The 19,893-nt window shown below is 39.9% G+C and overlaps 1 protein-coding gene across 6 annotated transcripts in view; it reads right to left on the bottom strand.

The window, feature by feature from the left end:
- The window catches only part of GPR155 (G protein-coupled receptor 155), a 67,917-nt gene extending 50,283 nt beyond the window's left edge, over nucleotides 1-17,634 (bottom strand). For 4 of the 6 annotated variants that reach the window (XM_079135016.1, XM_079135012.1, XM_079135017.1 and 1 more), the window contains exon 1: nucleotides 14,635-14,928. The gene's annotated coding sequence lies outside the window, so the exon portion shown is untranslated. Of the gene's footprint in view, nucleotides 1-14,634; nucleotides 14,935-17,429 lie in introns of those variants that run through there. The other 2 variants (XM_079135018.1, XM_079135019.1) reach the window with 2 other exon arrangements.
- Nucleotides 17,635-19,893: the final 2,259 nt, after the last annotated feature.

Here is a 19,893-nt window from a genome sequence, read left to right on the forward strand (position 1 = left end):
AGTGTTCTGGATGCAGATACCACTTATTTCCTGAGGTGGCTGATGAAAATGCAGACCAGGAAACAGCGGTCCAGGTCTCCTTTAACCCTCGACTCCAAGAAAAGGATGTCTTTCAAGCATCCCTCTCCACCCTAGTAGATCAAACTTAAGTTTGCGACGGGTGCGTTGGCACATGCTTGTCATCCCAAGGGCTCAGAAGGCTGAAACCAGAGGATCTCGAGATCAAAGCCGGCCTCAGCAAAAAAAGTCAGGCACTAAGCAACTCAATGAGATCCTGTCTCTAAATAAAATACAATAGGACTGGGGATGTGGCTCAGTGGCCAAGTGCCCCTGAGTTCAATCCTTGGTACCATGCCCCCACAAGAAAAAAAAAAAAGAGGGAAACAATCAAAACAGAATTAGGTGATGAAATTACAAGCGAAGTCAGTTACTTAGGTAAGACTGTATGGAAACTGTATAGTAGAGGCATGGTAAGTTTGGGGGCTTGGCCAATCTCTTTTAAGACTTCGTTTCTTAATACTTGAGGTTTTGTTTTCACATTTTTTAAAGGTCAGAGATCTGAAATATGAAAATCAAAGACCAAAAAATACACTTGTTTCTTCTAGCTTGTTCATTAAAAAGTGGGCTCACTGATGAAGTTAATAGGCATTCTTTAGTGAATCAATCTTGTGACTGCAGAACATTTTCTAATTTGACTAATGTCTAAAATGAAGTACTGCTGGATGTGATGGCACACACCTGTAATCCCAGCAGTTTGGGAGGTTGAGGTAGGAGGATCACAAATTCAAGACCAGTCCCAGAAACTTAATGAGATCCTAGGTAACTTGGTGAGACCCTGTCTCAAAATAAAAATAAGAAGGGCTGGAGTAAAGCACCTCTGGGTTCAATCCCCAGCGCCAAAAAAAAAAAAAAAAGATGAAATACTAAAAATAACAAACGTTGTACAATAGAAAGGGGAAGTGGAGAAAACCTCAGATTTTAACCTTGATTTTGGAGTAAGAAGGTTTTCAGTCACTTCAAATTAGAATATAGGTAGAGCTGGTAAGTGAATAGTTAGCTAAGAGGGAGAGAAAAGAAAGCTCTCACATGCTCAGCCCAACTATTAAGCATTCTTCTTGTACAGCATATATTTCACGGGTTCCAGTCTTCTTCCCTCCTTGAAAGGGCAGGTCCTCCATCTGCATTGATTTCCATAGTATTCCATCTGCATTGATTTCCATAGTATTCTAAGTGCTTAGAACAGTGCTTGGCACATAGTAGGCACTAGTTGACCTCCTGACTCTTGGAATACATGCTAAACAGGTTTGTGAAGTTTCTGTATTTAGAGAATCACTTAAAAAACAGAAACATCTGCTCTTTCTTGACCTGTTTCACTTTTGGTGAAAGTAACTGATGGCAAAGAAGAGTCTGAACTCAATTCTCTGTGTGGCAGCAGAGTAACCAGATAATTTTTATAACTGATAGTGGCTGAAACAGGATAAATGTTGGGGAATCATCATTGGTTGTAATATAGAGTAAATATGATAAAGTGTTCCAGTAATTAATTGTACAAATATTTAAATGTCCCTAGAATTCCAAAGGTTAGATAGATTTCCTTTTACTCTTTTATGCATGCTTTCCCTAAACCTTTCCAAAACGTTGAAACTGGACAGAATATTCACAGCTTCTGAGCTGCAAGAAAATTACCCAGACCTAGTCACAAAGAGACCTGGGCACTAGTTTGGCAATAGTTGTTGAATAAAATGGATAAAAGTGAGCTTCTCAGTGCAATGTTAATTGAGGTCGAGGTTTCTATACTGTATAGCTAGTAGCCTGATTATATCCTTAAGTCTAGCTTATTATTAGTTCTAAAGACTTAATCCAAATCCTCCCATATAAGTTTACTATATGCATGCATTATGGAGACGATATTTATGATAATGTTACAATTTGGTAAAATTCCTAGAAAACTCTTTAAAAATTCATTTTGTATGTTGCCTCAGCAATTGGTCCACAATTTTTCCTTTTTTAAATTTTTTTAACCCACCAAGAACTGCTGTTAAAAGTTGAAGTCCAAGGTTGGGGCTATAACTCAATGGTAGAGCCCTGGGTTCAATCCTTAGCTTCAACAAAATAAAAATAAAAATAGATTTTTAAAAATTGAGACCCAACATTTGCCATTGTGAATTGATCTGTTTGTTTTAGTGACAAAATGAGATTATCCCTGAGGGCAATAGGAACATTTTAAGAAATCTTCAAACTACATACAAAGACCCCAGTAAAACTGAGAAGCCCCTCTCTGAATCTCTCAACCACTGGAATTTTGCCCATCCAGCTACAAGTGTCAAAAATGGGAGGAAAGGGAGACTCCTAGTTTGTCCAAAATTCCTTTGCTTACTTTAGAAGGTGGTAAGCAGGGAAGGAGTGTGACCTCTGTTACAGGGAACTTAGCCTGTGTGTGAAGATTAGAGATGAAAAAGCCAACCTTTCAAAATGAAAATGTAACTGCAAAGTAAGTGAAGAAGGGAAACTTGTCTCCTCAGCTCTTGGAAATGGAAATAAGAACAGTGTTGCATTGGATCCACTGAGGCTAGTGGCCAATGGGAAACTACTGTAAAGGGACAACTGGGGCAGAGATTATACTGTGGGGAATGTTTTCTGAAAGGATGAGGGTTGGAGTTTAGACCCTTCCTCTCATTTGACAATAGCTATTCTATTCTTTTCTCTTTAGGCCCCAGGCTTAATGTGCTTCCAGGCACTCTATCATTCTTACACTTTCTCAGCATTTTCTCACCTTTTTAGTCATCTTATTATTACATGCTAGCAGTTGGTGCCACCAGGATACCTGCTTGTTTTACACATTATTTGTTCAATATGACTTGCATGTGTGGCTATTGGACAAGAGCCTACGAAGGCTAAGTGGGCAAATACATGGAAGAATGTGGGGGTGGAGAGTAGTCATAAGGATTGAGGACTCTGAGCAATATTCTTAATCACAGTCAGGAATCCAAAGGTCTGTCACAGCAGTTTTCAACCAGAATCATCTGGGGAAGATGTGTGTGTGTGTGTGTGTGTGTGTGTGTGTGTGTGTGTGTGTGTTGTGTGTGTGTGTGTATTAGTGGTTGAACTCAGGGTTTCACACATGCTAGGCAAGCAGTAATATCACTGAGCTACATCCCTAGCCCTAGCCCCTTTTATATTTTTATTTTTAACAGTCTCAATAAGTTGCCAAGGCTGGCCTTGAACTTGCAATCCTCCTGCCTCAGCCTCTCTTGGGGAATATAATTCTGAAAAATAGAGATGCCAGAGCCCCAGGCAGACTTTCTAAATCAACATCACTGCAGTTGGAACCACAGTTTATATTTTATTTTTTCAGATTCTCAGATATTTTAATATAAATTCTTGGTTAAGAGCTACTCATTTAGGTAACAAACTGGAAAGTAGAAATAAATGTTAAAAGCAAGTAGAAATATTTGTATGAGAAGAGCCCAGAAAGTTTTTCTAGAGTCTTAGTACTCTTTGGGGAGAAATGTATTCTCATTATAGGAAAAAAGTCACATTGAATGTGGCATCTTCCTTTGGAAAACCATTTCAGCAACTTTTCCCATTTGTTTGGTTTGTCCTTTGTGGAGAAGAGCAAAACAAAGCACAACCAACCACTCTCTTTATGTCTTGTGAATATATATCATGTCTTCACTGTAGTGCCATTTTCAAATCCCAGGTAGAAAGTTCACATCTTGGGTGAAGTCGTTTTCTGGCAATACATTGAGCATATTGTGAACCATGTAGCAGAAAACCACTGCCGTCATTTCACCATCTCTTAAAGCTTCAGTTTTTGAAAACAATCAAAATTCTTCTCATTTTTCTTCAGAGATATTATTTATAAAATATGACTTTTTAATAATCTTTTACAGTTTGTGCATGTGACATCTTATTTAAAAAATTCTTCCCTGGATGGAAATGATAATGATATTCACCTACATTTTCTCCTAAGTGTTAAATGACTTTTTAAATGGTTACTTTTGGTACCATGTTTCGAATTCCCATTTGTTATGAGAACCCCACTCTATACTCCAAAGTGCAGAAAGTTCCTGTCCAACACAGAGAAAAATGCTTCTGTAGTTTCTGCTATAAACTAGATAGAGAAAAAACCCTTAAGGTAAAATCAAATAAAATTGGAATGTACAAAGAGATGTAAACATCTATAAAATGCATTCAAAGAAGATAGCACAGTGGGATTAGCTAATGGAAATATAAAGTTTTCCATACTGAAGAGATAAGGCCTATGGCACACGTGGCATAAGGACTAGTTATCACTCCACTGTAGGTAGGCCTATCGCATGTTTGTCCAATGTCTAGCAGGGATAGGCTTATCATACAGTAATGTCTGTCGAGGCCTTGAAAATGCCCTTGAGCAAAAGTCACTTCACAGCTCCATGTCAGGTAAAAAAAGAAAAAACAAAAAATTACTTCAAAGAAAGTAATCTTTGAACAAAATTTCTAGAAGATGTTCCCACAGATGATCAGGAAGATTTGTTTTCCTGTTCTGACCTCTCATACCCACCATCTCCCTTGAGTCCTTGACTCAGCTTTGGAACTGGTTGATTTCAGACTCCAGCTCTTGCGCACTGCCTTGTGAATATTTATCCCCTACTGTCTTCTATCTGCTCCCAGGATTGCCTTAGGTACTCATTTATGTGACCTGGCTCACTTGTGCCCTGTGCTCTGTCCCATCAGAATCAGAGGGCCTCCATGTAGGATCCATGCACTGGGCTCAGTAGCCCCACCCTTTGTGGAAAGATCTATTTTCCTCTCACCAAGTGATTCCAGTAGTTGAATAGGCCCAAGGGAAGATTCCTCTTCTCCCTGGTAGCAGCTTTCCCCACTGTCCACTGGAACAGGTATCACTGTTGTTAGTGCAACCCTGCACAGGGTAGGGTGGGCCTCGGTGAGGGTGGACCACGGGGTTGACTTGGCTGCCTTGGCTGGCTGGGTGATGGCACTTCTTTCTCGCTACTCTGTGTACTTCCCCCCCCCCCCCCCAAAAAAAAAAAAAAGTCAGTTTTCTCAGTAAAAAGGCATGAACTGACACTTCACATTTCTATCACTTCCACATTCTCTACCCCTTAACAGCCCAGGAATCTGAGGCTCTGATGTCTTGGTTCCCCACCCCTCAAATCATTGGCTCTTATCTATACCATGCTAGAACCCTAGTGGTTAGCATTCTACTTACTTGAAGGCAAAATTTGTGCCTCTCAGGGTGTATAGATCTCATCTGTCACCGGAGTCCTTGTAGTAGCACAGAGCCCTGGCCATCACAGAAGCCGTACAAGCCTAACTTCAAGAATTGTAGGTCTAGAATTCTCTTCTGCCTTCTTTAAAGTGCCAGGTGTGTTAATGCCACTCTTAATGTTCCTTCTCTGTAGGGAACCTCAACCCACCCCACCCCTGAGTGACAGCTTCTCTGCAAGCCCCATGAGACTTTCCAGTCACTTACATTCCAGTTACTTACACTCCAGTCACTGAGCATTCGGACTGGAGCAATTGGGACCTTCACACCATGGGGACATCCTCAGTAGCTTTATGTGTCTTGTGTCAGAGCCAGCATGTGCCTGTGACCCAGGTAAGTTGTCCCTCTACCTCCTCAGAAAACACTGATTCTAGCAGAAAGGTGCTCACTGAGGTTCCCTAGATGATGTTCCTCCTGAGAGGAACCTGGTATCACATTTTATATACTCTTCTGAACTGCTGAACACTTTGATAGATTTTTTTGGGTTCCTCATTATCTGGGAAAACATGCATATTATGCATATTTGTTTGTTTTCTATTGTTGATATAACAAATTATAATAAACTTACTGGCTTAGAACCACACACATCTATTATTTTGCTGTTCTGCAAGTTGGAAGTCCAAAATCTGTCCCATTGGCTTAAAGCCAAGGCGTCAGCAAAGCCAGTTTCTTCAGGAGACTCTAGAGAAGAATCATTTCTCAGGTTCTAGAGGCTGCCCACATTCCTTGGCTTGTGACCCACCTCCTCCAATTTCAAAACCAGCAATGTTGCCTCCCCATGACTTTTCTTCCATAGTCTCATTTCATCAAGGTCTAGAAAAGTTTTTCACTTTTAATGATTATATGGTTGGGTACACTGGAAAATCCAGAATAATCTCTCCATCTCAAGGTCCTTAATTTTATCAGGCATTTGCTTTGAGTACTTTTTTCCAAGTCCCTTTTGTTGAGTAAGGTAACATGTTTGCAGGTTCTGAAGATAAGAACATTCACATTCAGCCAACCACACATATTTTTCATAACACCAACAAACCAGATTACTCACAAATCACAGTAATTCCATCCAATACAAGGACAATTTTCCCTCGTGCATGTATTCCTGAGTAGGTTATAAACCCCTGTTTTTGTCCTCTACATTTAGCTTAGTACCCTGCATACCACAATCACTCAAGGGCCTTGTTTAAAGAATAAAGATACCTCGGTCTTGAGGGGAGAGACATGAGTTCTGTTTGTGTGTGTGCCGGGGGTGAAGAAGGTTGATGAGAGCAGAGAAGATAACACAGACTTTGATCAGTTGTCAGAGTTATCACAGGACGAGCTGGTCTGATTGGGTATGACCTCTGATAGAGGTGACCTGAACCTATGTGCGGAAGGTGGACAAACAGGGAAAGATGAAGATTCCATGGCCAAAGTGCTGAGAGAGCAGCTTCACCGATAACGTACCCCTGAAGAGTGGGACCCCCATCTGGTCAGAACTTCTAGTCCTAGAAAGCTGTTCCCATCCGCCGATTTTCTGCCTGTCGAATCTGTCCATTTCTGACACCGTGTTGTTGAAGTCACCAACTAAAATAGAAGATTCATCTGTTTCTCCTTGCAGTTCTATCTGCTTTTGACTCATGTATTTTGATGCTTTGTTGTTAGAGGCATACCCATTAAAAATTATCCTGTCTCCTTAGATAATGCATTTTCTAATCCCTGGTAGCTTTCCTTGCTTTTAAGTGCGCTGTCTGAAACTAATATAGCTATACCCAATTCCTTTTCTTTCTTTCTTTCCTTCTTTTTTTTTTTTTTTTTTTTTTTTTTTTTTTTTTTTTGGTACTAGGGATTAAACCCTGGAGCGCTTAACCACTGAGACACATTACCAGCCCTTTTTATTTTTTATTTTGAAACAGGGTCTCACTAAGTTGCTCAGAGCCTCACTAAATTGCCGAGGCTGACTTTGAACTCGCCATCATTCCATCCTGTTTCAACTTCCTGAGCTGCTAGGATTAGAGGTGTGTGCCACCATGCCTGGCCCCCCTTTCTTTTTATTAGTGTTAGAATGGTAAATCTTTCCCCATCTGTTACTTCCAAACTATATATGTCTTTATATTTAAAGTCTGTTCCCTGGAAACAATATATTGTTGGGTCTTGTTTTTTGATCCACTTTGACAAGTTTGTCTTTTAATTGGTACATTTAGACCATTGCTTTTCAGAGATTATTGATTATTGATATAGTGGGATTAAATCTGCCATGTTGTTACCGTTTTCTATTTGTTGTCCTTGTTTTTTCTGTTTCTGTTTTTGCCTTTTATTAACTTTTTCTTTTTTTTTTGTGTGGTTTTAATGAAGTCTTTTATATAATTCCATTTTCTCTGGTTTTAAGAGTTTATCCATTGCACTTTTGCTGCGGGGGCAATAGAAATTGAACACAGTAATGCTTTATGACTAAGCTACATCCCCAGTCCTTGCTATTTTTAATTTTGAGCAGGGCCTCACTAAGTGGCCTCCAATTTGTGATCCTCCTTCCTCAGCCTGCCGAGTAGCTGGAATAACAGGTGTGCATCACCACCCCAGGCTTCAAGTTACATTTTTTAAAAAACTTTTTTAACTGGTCGCCTTAGAGTTTGCAACATTCATTAACAACTAATCCAGTCCTACTTTCAAATAACATTATGGTACCCATGAAATGGTATGAGTACAATAACAAAATAATCCTAATTTCTCCTTCCCATCCCTTATATCGTGGACTGTAATTCACTTCATTTATATATAAGCATATGATTATATGATATATACATAATCATACATAACCAAATACATTATTAATGTTATTTTCTGTCTAAGTCAATTAAGAATAAGAAAAATGAAACCAGATATGGTAGCACATACCAGTAGTCCACTAATTGGGAGGCTGAGGCAGGAGGATTGCTTGAGCCCAGCAGTTCAAGGTCACACTGAGCAACACAGTGAGATTCCATCTCTAAAAAATTTTTTTAAATCAAGGTTTTTATTTTACCTTCTTTTAAAATGTCCTTTCTTTATTTTTGTAGATCTGAGTTTCTAACCTATATTGTTTTCTTTTGAAAAAACTTCTCTTAATTTTTTTTTTTTTTTTACAAAATGATCTACTGGCAACAAATTTTCTGTTTTTGTTTATCTGAGAAAGCCTTTATTTCATTTTCATTTTTGAAGGATAATTTCACAGAATTCTAGATTGTTGGTCTTTTTCTCTCAATACTTTAAACATTTCACTCCACTATTTTGCTTGTGTAGTTTCTGGGGAGAGTCATATGTAATTCTTATTTTTGCTCTTCTGTGGATAGGATGGTTCCCTCCCCCTTCCTCCACCCACATCCCACCCCTGGCTTATTTCAGGACTTTATCTTTGATTTTTCTGTAGTATAAAAATGATATATTTAGGTGTATTTGGATGAATATTTATCCAGTTTGGTGTGGTCTGAGCTTCCTGGTTCCGTGTTTTGGTATCTGACTTTAGTTTGGGAATTTCTCATCATTGTTGCCTCAAATATTTCTTCCATTCTTTTCTCCCTTTCTTCTGATTCTAGAATTCCCATTGTATGTATTTATACCTTTTATAGTTGTCCCAGAGTTTTTGAATAATCTGTTCCATTTTGTTGCCATCATTTTATTCTTTGTTGTCTTTGATTTTCAGTTTGGAGATTTCTACTTACGTATCCTCAAGTTCAGAGAGTCTTTCTTCAGTCATGTTGTCTACTAATAAGTCTATCAAAGGCATTCTTCATTTTTAAAACAATGTTGTTGCTTTATTTTTGTACTGGGGATTGAACTGAGGTGCACTTAACTGCTGAGCTACATCCCCAGCCTTACAAATTTTGAGATGGGGGTCTCATTAAGTTGCTTAGGGTCTTGTTAAATTACTGAGGCCAGTCTCCTGCCTCAGCCTCCCAGGTTGTTCAGATTACTGGTCTGTGCCAAGGCACCCAAAATGTTGCTGCTTTTTTAAGTCCCTGGTGTGTTTTCATTTGTTTTAGGATTTCTACCTCTCCATCTTTGCTTACATTGTCCATCTGTTCTTGCATGCTGTCCACCAACCAATTAGAGCTCTTAGCATATTAGTCATTGATGTTTGAAATTCCCTCTTTGATAATATCAGTGTTCTTGCCACATCCGGTTCTGATGCTTGCTGTCTTTCAAACTGTTTTTTTTTTTTTTTTTCCTTTTAGTATGCCTTATAATTTTTTTTTTAATTGGGAAGCCAAACATGATGTATTGGGTAAAAGGAACTGTGGTAAGTAGGCCTTTTGGAACAAGATGGTAGGTGGGGGTGGGCAGGAAACACTTATGGTCCTATGATTAAGTCTCACTATTTAGTGAGCCTACACCTCTGAACTATGAACTTCGGAAGAGTTTCTCAGCTTTTTTCTCCCCACTGAGGTGGGGTAGAATGACTAGAGTGAGCTGGATTTGTGTATTTCCCTGCCTCCAGGTTAGTTAAGGGCCAGTAAAACTCCATCAGGTTAGGTTCTGATAAACTAGCTTCTTCTGAGACCTTGTTAAGAACTGAGGGTTCTGCCATACTTCAAAATAGGATCTTTTCTCTTCCCCTGCCAGAGCCCTGGGGAAAATTTCCAACATTACTGTGAGAACATGGTTAAGCACTTGGAGGTTGAAACTCACAAAATCGTGGGGGCTCTCCATTACTGTGTCCCTCTGGAGTCTACCTCTGAGTCTTGTCCACACCTAGCCTCCAGTGATTTGTCAGTTAAAGCTCAGGTATTCCTACCTAATTGCTGGTTCTTCCAGAGGTTCCACTCTGGCAAAGTGTCTCGGTATTCACCAGTCTGTCTCTCCAATTTTGGGGGTAGCAGTACCCTATAATTCTATTCTGATGGATATAAGAAGAGTTGTTGATTTTTCAATTTATTCAGCTTTTTACTTCTTAGGCTGAAGTGGTGATTTCCAAACTTTTTAGACATGAAAACTGAAACCAGAAGACTCCAGTTATCTTTTAAATTTCCTCTTTTATGTTTCATCTGTCATTGGAAAGTGTTTAAGAGCTCCAAGTATGAAGCTACAATGTTAACCTCACTGTGTGCCGGGTACATCTTTTCTTTATAGCTTTTGCACATTTAAAAATTTCCCATGATTTTAACCCTTTAACTCCCCAAAGTTTTTCATTATGGCACTTTCAAAGTTCATGTATTCCTGTGGATTCCTCTTTCCATATTAACCTCTCAAATATGTTCATCCCCACCCTTAAATGAGATGAGTTTAGGGTAACCTGCTATCCAGTCCCTTCTCACCCACTGAGAGCTCTACTTCTTTTCTTCTCATGTAAATAAATTCTACTCTTTTCATTCTTGAAAAAAAATTTAGATGAGTTTAAAAAATTCAGAATGAAAAAAAAAATTCAGAATACTTTGAGGTACTCTCTAAGGAAACAAGGAATCATAGGAATCAAGGAAACAGGAATCTACGTGTTACCTCATGCTTTCTTAACTTTCAGATAGGAACCATAAAATCCTAGTTCATGATTAAATGAGATGAATTAAAAAATGACATCTTGTTCAATTTGACATATTACAGACACTCAACAAAAATAGTTTCCCACTATTATCTTGTACCACTGAACCCTCCATCCCCAAGAAATGGTCTTCCTATGGATTAACATCTTCTTTTGAAAACGTTCCTTGTCTTTCTTTTTACAACCCCATACTTCATCCTCCACTTTATCATCCTTTTTACAGTTGTCCCTGTCCTTTGAATACTATTACTTTTAAGCAGAGGTCCACCTTCCATTAGTCCTTCTAGTTGTTCTTCACCTTTTCATCACTGAAACCTGAGAAGGCTCAATGACTTTGTGTGAACTGGACTGAGTCTCTCTGGTCCAGCAACTCTCATCTGTTTCCCTTATTTGTCCTGTTGTTCCACCGGGGCTTCCAGAAGTTATATGTCAATGGGTTACATGTCTCCTAGCCAAAAATATTAAAATGTGTACAACTGAAATGGCTCCATCAGTCCTACACTGACTTCTAGTCAGTTTCACAATTTGTCATCTGGTTACCCTACCTCTCCTCCATTCTGTTCTTGAGCTGGGGATGCAGCCCAGTGGTAGAGCACTTTCCTAGAATGTGTGATGCCCTGGGTTTGATTCCAGGACACACACACACACACACACACACACACACAACCACAATTCTTCTTGATCTTAATGTGATGCCTCTTCCATACCAAGACATAACCTGAAAGTTCTCACTAGTTATCCTATTCATGTTTGTTTTTACCCCTTTCACCATATTATGTTTTTGCCTCGTGTTTTATGGACCCTGGTTGAAGTTTTTATAGTGAGCGTTTCATATGTGCTAAATATTTGTTGCTTTACTTTTATTGCTAGAATGAGATCATCTGTTGAACTAGTATTGGCTAAGCTTTCAAATGAATATCTCTTTATTCTTCAACATTTCAGTTCTGTATTTTACATGTATTTCCTTGGAGTAGTCTCAAGTTCCCTCATCCCCTATCTTCCTTAAGTTTTTCCTTTGTCTCGTATTCAATGTGGAAATGCTGGTCATGTTACTGCAGATCAGCCCCTATTAACTCTCCCTTTCCAATGGTGCAGACTGTCCCTCTGCCCCTTCTCACCACCTTGTGCCTTTTCGCTTCAGTCATAGTCTTCCATCTGATCTAATGCCCTTCAGTATCTACCCATTTCATGTCATTTTGCTGTGACAGTAGAATTCTTCAATTTCAACTAATGGGAAACTCATCTCAGATGGATTTCAACAATGAAATTGATTTAAGTGCCAATAGAACTAAAAGCTCTAAGGATGAACAGGCTTTGGATTAATTTAGTTATTTAATCATGTCATCAAAGACCTGGAGTCTTTGCCTTACTCTGTTCTGCCTTCAGTCCTACTAGTTCATTCTAAACCTGGTTCCTCTCAGAGTGGCAAAATGAATTCAGAAATCCAGGTTTTATGTCCATACACCATCTCCCAATTTCCCGAAGGAGCAAGAGTGTCCCACTTGGTGGCTCCCTCCACAAAGTGAGAAAGCTTTTCTCCCAGAAGACCTAGTAAATTTACTGGACAAAACTAAGCCAGCTACTCTCCATGAACCAACATCTGTGACTGATAAATGACAAGTTCTAGTTAGCTTAGGTCTGGGATGCAGGAGCCAATCATCGTGACAGCAGGATGGGATAACCTGAGAGATTCACCGTCAGAGATCACTCCTTGAGCTGTGAGTGCATTAGCGTCTCCCTATACATGTGAGAGAAGCAGACATCTGACTGAAAGTCTGGAAACTATGAGGAAGGAGAATGGGGAAATGGACGCTGACTCAGTAACTGAAAAATGTACACTATGCTTGTCCATGGTCACTTCAAAAATCCTAATAAAACACTGCTTTATTTTATGCCACTACGTCTCTAGCCTAAGGGCCAAATCTAGTTTACCACCTGTTTTCATAAACAAAGTTTTAATGAAACACAGCCTTGCTCATTTTTGAAGTATTGTCTATAGCTGCTTTCACACCGCGACAAAGAGTTGAGTTGGTGTGTTGCCTACGAGACTTAAACTATTGACTACGTGACCTTCTCAGAAAGTTTGCTGACCTCTGACCTGGAAGGTCAAATCTAAACTTGTCCTGGATTTCAAAGCCCTCTGTCATCTATGTTTACTTGGCTGACCTAACTTTGGTGGCATTCTTCACTTTACACCAGTACCCAGCTCCAATCAGATCAGCTTATTCACCTACCTTAAATGCTGCATGATCATCGTCCACGCTTCTCTTCTGTTCATGCCTTATCTAACCTGGAGTGCTCTCGTTCAGTCTTATGCATCGTCGTCTTCTTTTTTGTCATTTTTTATCTTTTGATTTTTAAAATCTTATAATTCTTCCAGGGCCCATCTCAAGTTTCTGGAGCCTTCTCTCCTACATTTATTATCTCTATCACACTATGTTGAGTCTGTGTATGTTTTATAAACATGGCATATGCAGACATCTTATCTAAGTAAATGCAAAGTTCCTAGATATAAGTCTTGGTCCTATATTTTTCAACCTTAACAGAGTTTCAAGCAATGGTAAGCCACGAGAAGCCACTTTGCTAGTCCTGTGAAGCTCGGCCTCACAATATGCAGCGTGAGTCCACGGCTGTACAGCCCCAGTAAACTTTGCTCTTAGCTCCACTCACTCTCCCTAGCCTACAGCTGCAGTCTCCCAGGCACCTCCTTCTCCTTGCACCACACTGCCCCTTTTCCTACACAGCATCAGACTAACTTTACATGTTTAAATCATAAAATGTTACTCTCCTACTTATTATCCTCCACTTCCATATGTTCTAGAAAAGACAGTGACCGCTCTCTGCCTAAATCTCTCATTTTAGCTCCTTCCACTCATCATTGGTCACCCTGCCCTAGTTCTCTGAGATCACTCTGCCTGGAATGCTCTTACCCCAGGTCATGAATGCTCCTTCTCATGATTCCAATCTCAGCTCTCTCTTCCTTGTCTCTCCACCCAATCTAAACTGGCTCTCCGCTCTCGGTCCATCACTAAATCATATCATCTAGTTTCGCTTGCTTCATAGCCTGATCTCAACCCTGATATGTCTTGTCTGCCGCTTCCCCTCTGAATGTGAGCTCTGTAATGAGCAGTGACTCAGTCTAAGTTGTTCGCCACTGTCTTTCCAGGTCCTAGAAGATGCCAGTGCATAGAGGCTCTTATGGAATAAATGAACTAAAGCATTCATACATTTATTTTCTTTGGAGATAGATAAAGAAAACTTTCATTCGCTGTTGTAAAAAATATATTTACTGGGGCTGGGGATATAGCTCAGTGGTAAAAGTGCTTGCCTAGCATGCATGAGGCCTTGGATTCAATTTTCAGTGCTAAGTGCTATAATTTGGATGTGATTTTTTTCCAAAAAAGTTCTTGTGCTGTAAGCTTGTTCCCCAGAGGGGCTCCACCCTCATGACCACTCATGATGGATTAATGTCATCTTCAGGAGTGGGTCAGGTTACATGTAACTGGATAGGTCTCTCCAGAACAGGTTGCTATAAGGTGAGCCCTCACCCTCAAGATTGGCCCTTCTGCATGCAGCTCTTTCCCTTTCTACATCTCCACCATGTTGTAATATAGCCTGGGGTTGGGGCAGGGGGTACCCTCACCAGATGCTAGCCTCTTGCTCTGTGGACCTTCCAGGCACCAGACTCATAAGCCAGTGACAGGTATTTTGTTATAATAACATAAAACAAACTAAGATACAAACTCTCACTTCCATGGTCTTACCTCTTAGGGTTCTGCACAAAGAAATTGCTCTTAGGAGTTGAATTAGTTTCCAAAGGCTACCATAAAAAAATACCACAAATGGAATGTCTTAAAACAACAGATAAATATTCTCTCACCACTTAGGAGGCCAGAAGTCCAAAATGTAAATGTGGGCAAGATAAGTCACTTCTGGATGCTATGAGGGAGAAAACATCCCATGCCTCTGTCTTAGCTTCTGGTGGTTGCCGGCACTCCTTGGCGTTCCTTGGCTTGTAGATATATCACTCTAATCTCTGCCTCCATCTACATATCTCCTTCTTCTCTGGGTGTCTTTGTGTGTCCTATTTTGTCTTTTATAATGACACTTGTCAGATTTACAGTCCACCCTAATCCAGTAAGATCTCATCTTGAACCGTAACTAATTACATGTGCAATAACTCCATTTCCAAATAAGGTCACCTACTGAGGTTCTGCGTTTGAGGTGGGAGGGGCACTACTCAATCATCTATAGAAATTTGCAGTACAACACAATCTGTTTTTGCTATAGTAATGCACGTGTTGTTTTTTTGGTAGCCAACAAACATTCTCCCCTTCCAGGAACACTCAATTTCCACTCCCCTTTTGTGGGCAGTCCTGGTAGGGGTGTAAATCAATATTTCTCATGCCACGGCAACCAAGGAGCCGCATGTGACCCAAGGCAAGACAACCAGACTCCTAGGGTGTTTTCTTTTTCCCAAATTGTATTATTTTATATTTTGCAACCTTTCAAGGCACTGTAGATCTGTGAGTGCATAGAACACATTAAATAGTCTAGATGCTTGGAACTCTTCATCTTGAGTAGAGTCACACAAGGTTGGGAAAAAAGTAGAATGTGTACATTGGAATAGCAGCACGCGGACAAGATCCTGAGGTGATTCTTGCCATCTGTACTCCAGGAGCAGACCTCATTCCTGCCTTGGGTCCAGTTTTGTTCCTGCTGCCTCCCACCTCTCCCATAACTTCCTGGCTAGCACTCCGTTGAAGTCTGTTTTTGCTTTGGTTAGCCAGAATTGAGTCCCATCAACTGCATCTTGAGAAACCTGACTGTTATATAGACCCCAGATTTCGTTTGGTGCTATTGCCCATTTGCATATTCAGCTCTGAGTTCTGATATGCTAAGTTTACTACTGCATGAGATACTACCTTCAAAATGTCAATTTCATTCCAAACCCACAAATTAGTATAATTACGAGACAGCATATTAGCATTATTATTAATTTATTTATAACCCATCTTGTTCCCAAAGAATTTCATTGTGCTGAATTACCCTACAAAGATACAGCAAGAAAAAGTACATTTGAAATAAGGAACAAAACTGAGACAAAGGGAGAATAAGGACAGACAAGTGAAATGGAGCCACAGAGAACATAATCTGTAAAATCGTTACTGACAAGGCGGGGCGGTTGGAAGAGGCAAGATGCACTCATGTGAGAGGGTCCTCAGGCTACGGTTGCCATGGTATTTGGCAATAATATTTTGTACTTTAAATAAGACCATCTCGACCGGCATTTCTGTTAAAAGTTTACAATCTCTCTAGATTAAAGTGGCGTCATGAGACCATTATGCAACGTGTGAAATGAATCTGGCCTAACCAAGTAACATAAAAGACAAAGCATTTGCTTAAAGTCTTCCATGTTACTACTTTAAAGATGGTGAAACTCCTAGTTGCTTTAATTTTTATTTCCTTTCTTCTTCCCACCTTCCCTTCTTTCCTTCCTTTCTTTTTATTAACATTACTAATAAAGCCTTTAAGCAGTAGTGCTTTATTTTAAATGAATGATTACTTATTTTTCTTTACATGATAGATGGGCCTTGGAACATGGATTTTATAATCTGTTTTTACAAATTGAAATATTCCAAGTGGCATAGAACAATTATGTTAAAAACACCAATGGTCAATTTGTATATAAATCAAACATTATGTTCTTTTATTATTTTAATGATATTGGGTTTTCATATGTTATAGAGATGTTGGCTCCCCTCTTATGGTTTTTATAAAGCAAAGCCCAGGTTTAAATGCAAACACTGCATAAAGATATTGCTCATACATAGTAACATAATAAACACAATCATAGGAAACTGATCTTCATTATTGTAATGATGATTTCCCCATTTTAATGTTTATTGCATTTTTCCCTTTTCTGTAAGGATCTGAGGCAACAGATCCTTGATTAAATACATCACAAGTGCCATCTAGTGCTTTATTTGAAAATAACATTTTTTTCCCCTGCCGAAACATGAACAACAAGATGCAGAACACTCAGACTCCTCCGTCAGAGGGGGTTTCAATAGCTCTAAATCCCAAGAAAGAGTCAGTTTTCAATCAAACAAGATTTAAAAGAAAGAATTAATAAGTGATTTCCTTGACGACAGTCAGCTCTCTCACTGCCTGGTTTTATACATAGGTATTGATGGAGTTAACTAAAGGATGCTAAAGAAAGGAAAAGTAATGTGAGCTATTACACCAAAGGAGAAGTAATGGCAATCATTTCAAAAATAGTTTCTTCCAACTCCTAATAGCAGCTGGCACCTCACTGATCGCTATTTCCATCATCATTATTTTGTGTCCCAAATCACTCTTCCCAGTTTCCCCATCTTTAAGGCATTGAAGCAGCAACTGCAGCTGCTCAGCATTAGCCGAGTGCCTGCTGCCGTGGGCCCCAGGGCTTCTGTCAAGGAGAAAACACACGCTTTGGCCTCTGCCAACACAGAGCTTAACATCAACTTGGTGGGGAGGAAGAGGAGAAGGAGGAAGCCAAGGACAAGGAGGAGGATGAGGGGAAGTAGGTGTGTAATAATAAAACAGCAGTACCAGATAAACGCCCTCACCATTTTCCTGTCTAAACACCCAAGAGCCTTGGAACCATCCCCACCCTTTTAGCCAGTCCCATACCTGAGTCCTGCAGAGTCCTCTTTTGAAGTGCCTTCCTGGTCGTTCTCTTCTCCATCCCTATTGCGGGGTTATTTTCCTCCTCCTTGTGCCCGGAAAATTGCAACAGATGCATCCTTCGGCTTCCTGCCTCTCCTGCCGCAGACTGGCATTTACTACAGAGCTGCCTTTAACTTTTTGTTCTCTTCCAGAACCAGTTATGGTTCTCCGGGCCTCTTTAGACCATGGGTACAGATCTGAGCCTAGCTGTGAAGGCCTTCCATAATCTAGCCCGACACCTCAACTTGATGACCACTCACTCCACCCAACACTGACCTTGGACCCCTAGAGGGCAGGTCTCTCTTGGGAACTTGGGCACCTTGTGCTTTCATTTCCTTTTCTATTTGTGGGATTTTTCTATTTTCCTTCCTCCCCGCCCCCCGATTTTTCGTTTTCTTATTTATTCTATCACTCGTTACCATTCTTCTTCTTTAGGTACCCTTTCTCACCTCCTGTGGCATCACATTCTCCTCCAATCTCTACAGATTACTCATTGGTCTTGCTTCAGAGCAAATGATATAGAAACTTCCTTTTCTGGCTTTTTGGGTTTGTTTTGCTATTTCCTGGATCACTGGTCTTCCCCTTTCTTAGTTTTTCAAGGAGCTTCCCCAACACGGGCATGTGGGATGTAAATGATCCAAGTCCTTGTGTGTCTAAAAATGGTCCTGTCCCACATTCATACTTAATTGTCTTTTTCTGGATACAATATTCTAGTTTATAAACATATTGCATCAAGCTGGGTTACAGCTTGTGGCAGAGCACTTGTTGAGCATACGGGAGGCCCTGGGTTCAATCACCAGTATAAACACACACACACACACACACTCACACATGTGCACACATACACACAAAAATCATGTTGCCAAAGAATGTGTATCTTAGTACCTGTGTTGCTGATGAGAAGTCTGATGTCACCCTGACTGTCCTTTTGTAACATGGGAAATTGTATTTTAGCAAGTCAAATTCTAATAATCCATTTTCCACTTCTAAAATTGAGATGTAGTCTGGGTGCAGTAATCCCAGGGACTCTGGAGGCTGAGGCAGGATGTTCACAAGTTTGAGACTAGCCTCTGCAAATTTTTGAGACTTTGTCTCAAAATTAAAAAAAAAAAAAAAAAAAAAAAATGGGGCTGTGGATGTAACTCAGTGTCAGAGCGTCACTGGGTTCAATTCCCAGTACTGCAAAGAAGTCAATCCAATTAAATTGAACTTCACAGGCCTGCATTCTGTTTTTAATGCTAATGAACACCACATCAGAACCTGGCTCTGAAAATACAAAATGTCATTTATTAAGTCAAAAAGTCAAATAGAGAGATGGAAAAAAAATTTCTTCTCTACAACTGCAAAGGGAGAATCATCCTTTACAACTTCAAACTCCATCAAAGGACCCAGTGAGGTAGAAAAAATGTGAATTCTCCCAAGCACATCTGTCTTTTTCCTGTGTGATCTGAAGTCTTGTACAAACATTCACAACTGCTACCAGTTCATTCTGTTCTCTTTAGTATCAATCTGTCCTTGGAATTATTTCAACAAAGTAGTCTTTCAAACGCTAGAGGTTTTAGAAATGGTTGCCATGTTGCGTGAACATAACCTTCGGCGACACCTGTAATGCCAACTGCCAGTTTTACTTGTTGATTTGTTTCCCTGGGTGATAATGTTGTAGTTGGCACTCATGTTCCCAAGTGATGCAAACATTACAGGGCTGCTCAGTCCAATCAAAAGAGGATCCTTGGTTCTCTCCTCTTCCTACTTATGTAATAGACAAACAAAAGTCTTAGCATAGTAAATGCAAATGAATAAAGAGATGAAGAGTCTTGTGCCACTTATATTTCTACATAGATACCCAGTTGCGTCAGCACCCAGAACCACAGTGACAACTCCTCAAATCAAGAGTTGGTTTTATCAGATATTTCAGTTCTGATTCCTACTCACAGCATGGTTCCTATGTAGTATTATTCACAACATGGATCATTTCAATGCCCTTTAGGAACTTTGGGAGGGGGGGAGGAATATTTGACAACAACATAAAAGATAAAATGACTGTTCCTTTGAATTTTAAAAAATTTACCCCTGTCCTTCCTTCAAACCCACACCAAGATCCAGTGGGACGTCTTTCCAGGGGCTGGGGATGTGGCTTAGTGAGAGAGCACTTGCCTGGCAGGCTTGAGGCCCTGGGTTCAATCCCCAGCACCACAAAAAAAAAAAAAAAAAAAAAAAAAAAAACAGAGGGGGATGGGGGGACAAAAAAGGACACCTGCTCACAGTAGTCTTCTAAATAGAATTAAAAATCTTTTTTTTTTTTTTTTTTTTTTTTTTGCAGTGCTGGGGATTGAACCCAGGGCCTTGTGCTTGTGAGGCAAGCATTCTACCAACCAAGCTATGTCCCTAGCCCTAAAAATCTTTCTATCAAAACCAAAAGTATTCCTAT

The sequence above is a fragment of the Sciurus vulgaris genome (assembly GCF_902686455.1).
Source record: "Sciurus vulgaris genome assembly, chromosome: 3".
Classification (NCBI taxonomy): Eukaryota; Metazoa; Chordata; class Mammalia; order Rodentia; family Sciuridae; genus Sciurus; species Sciurus vulgaris.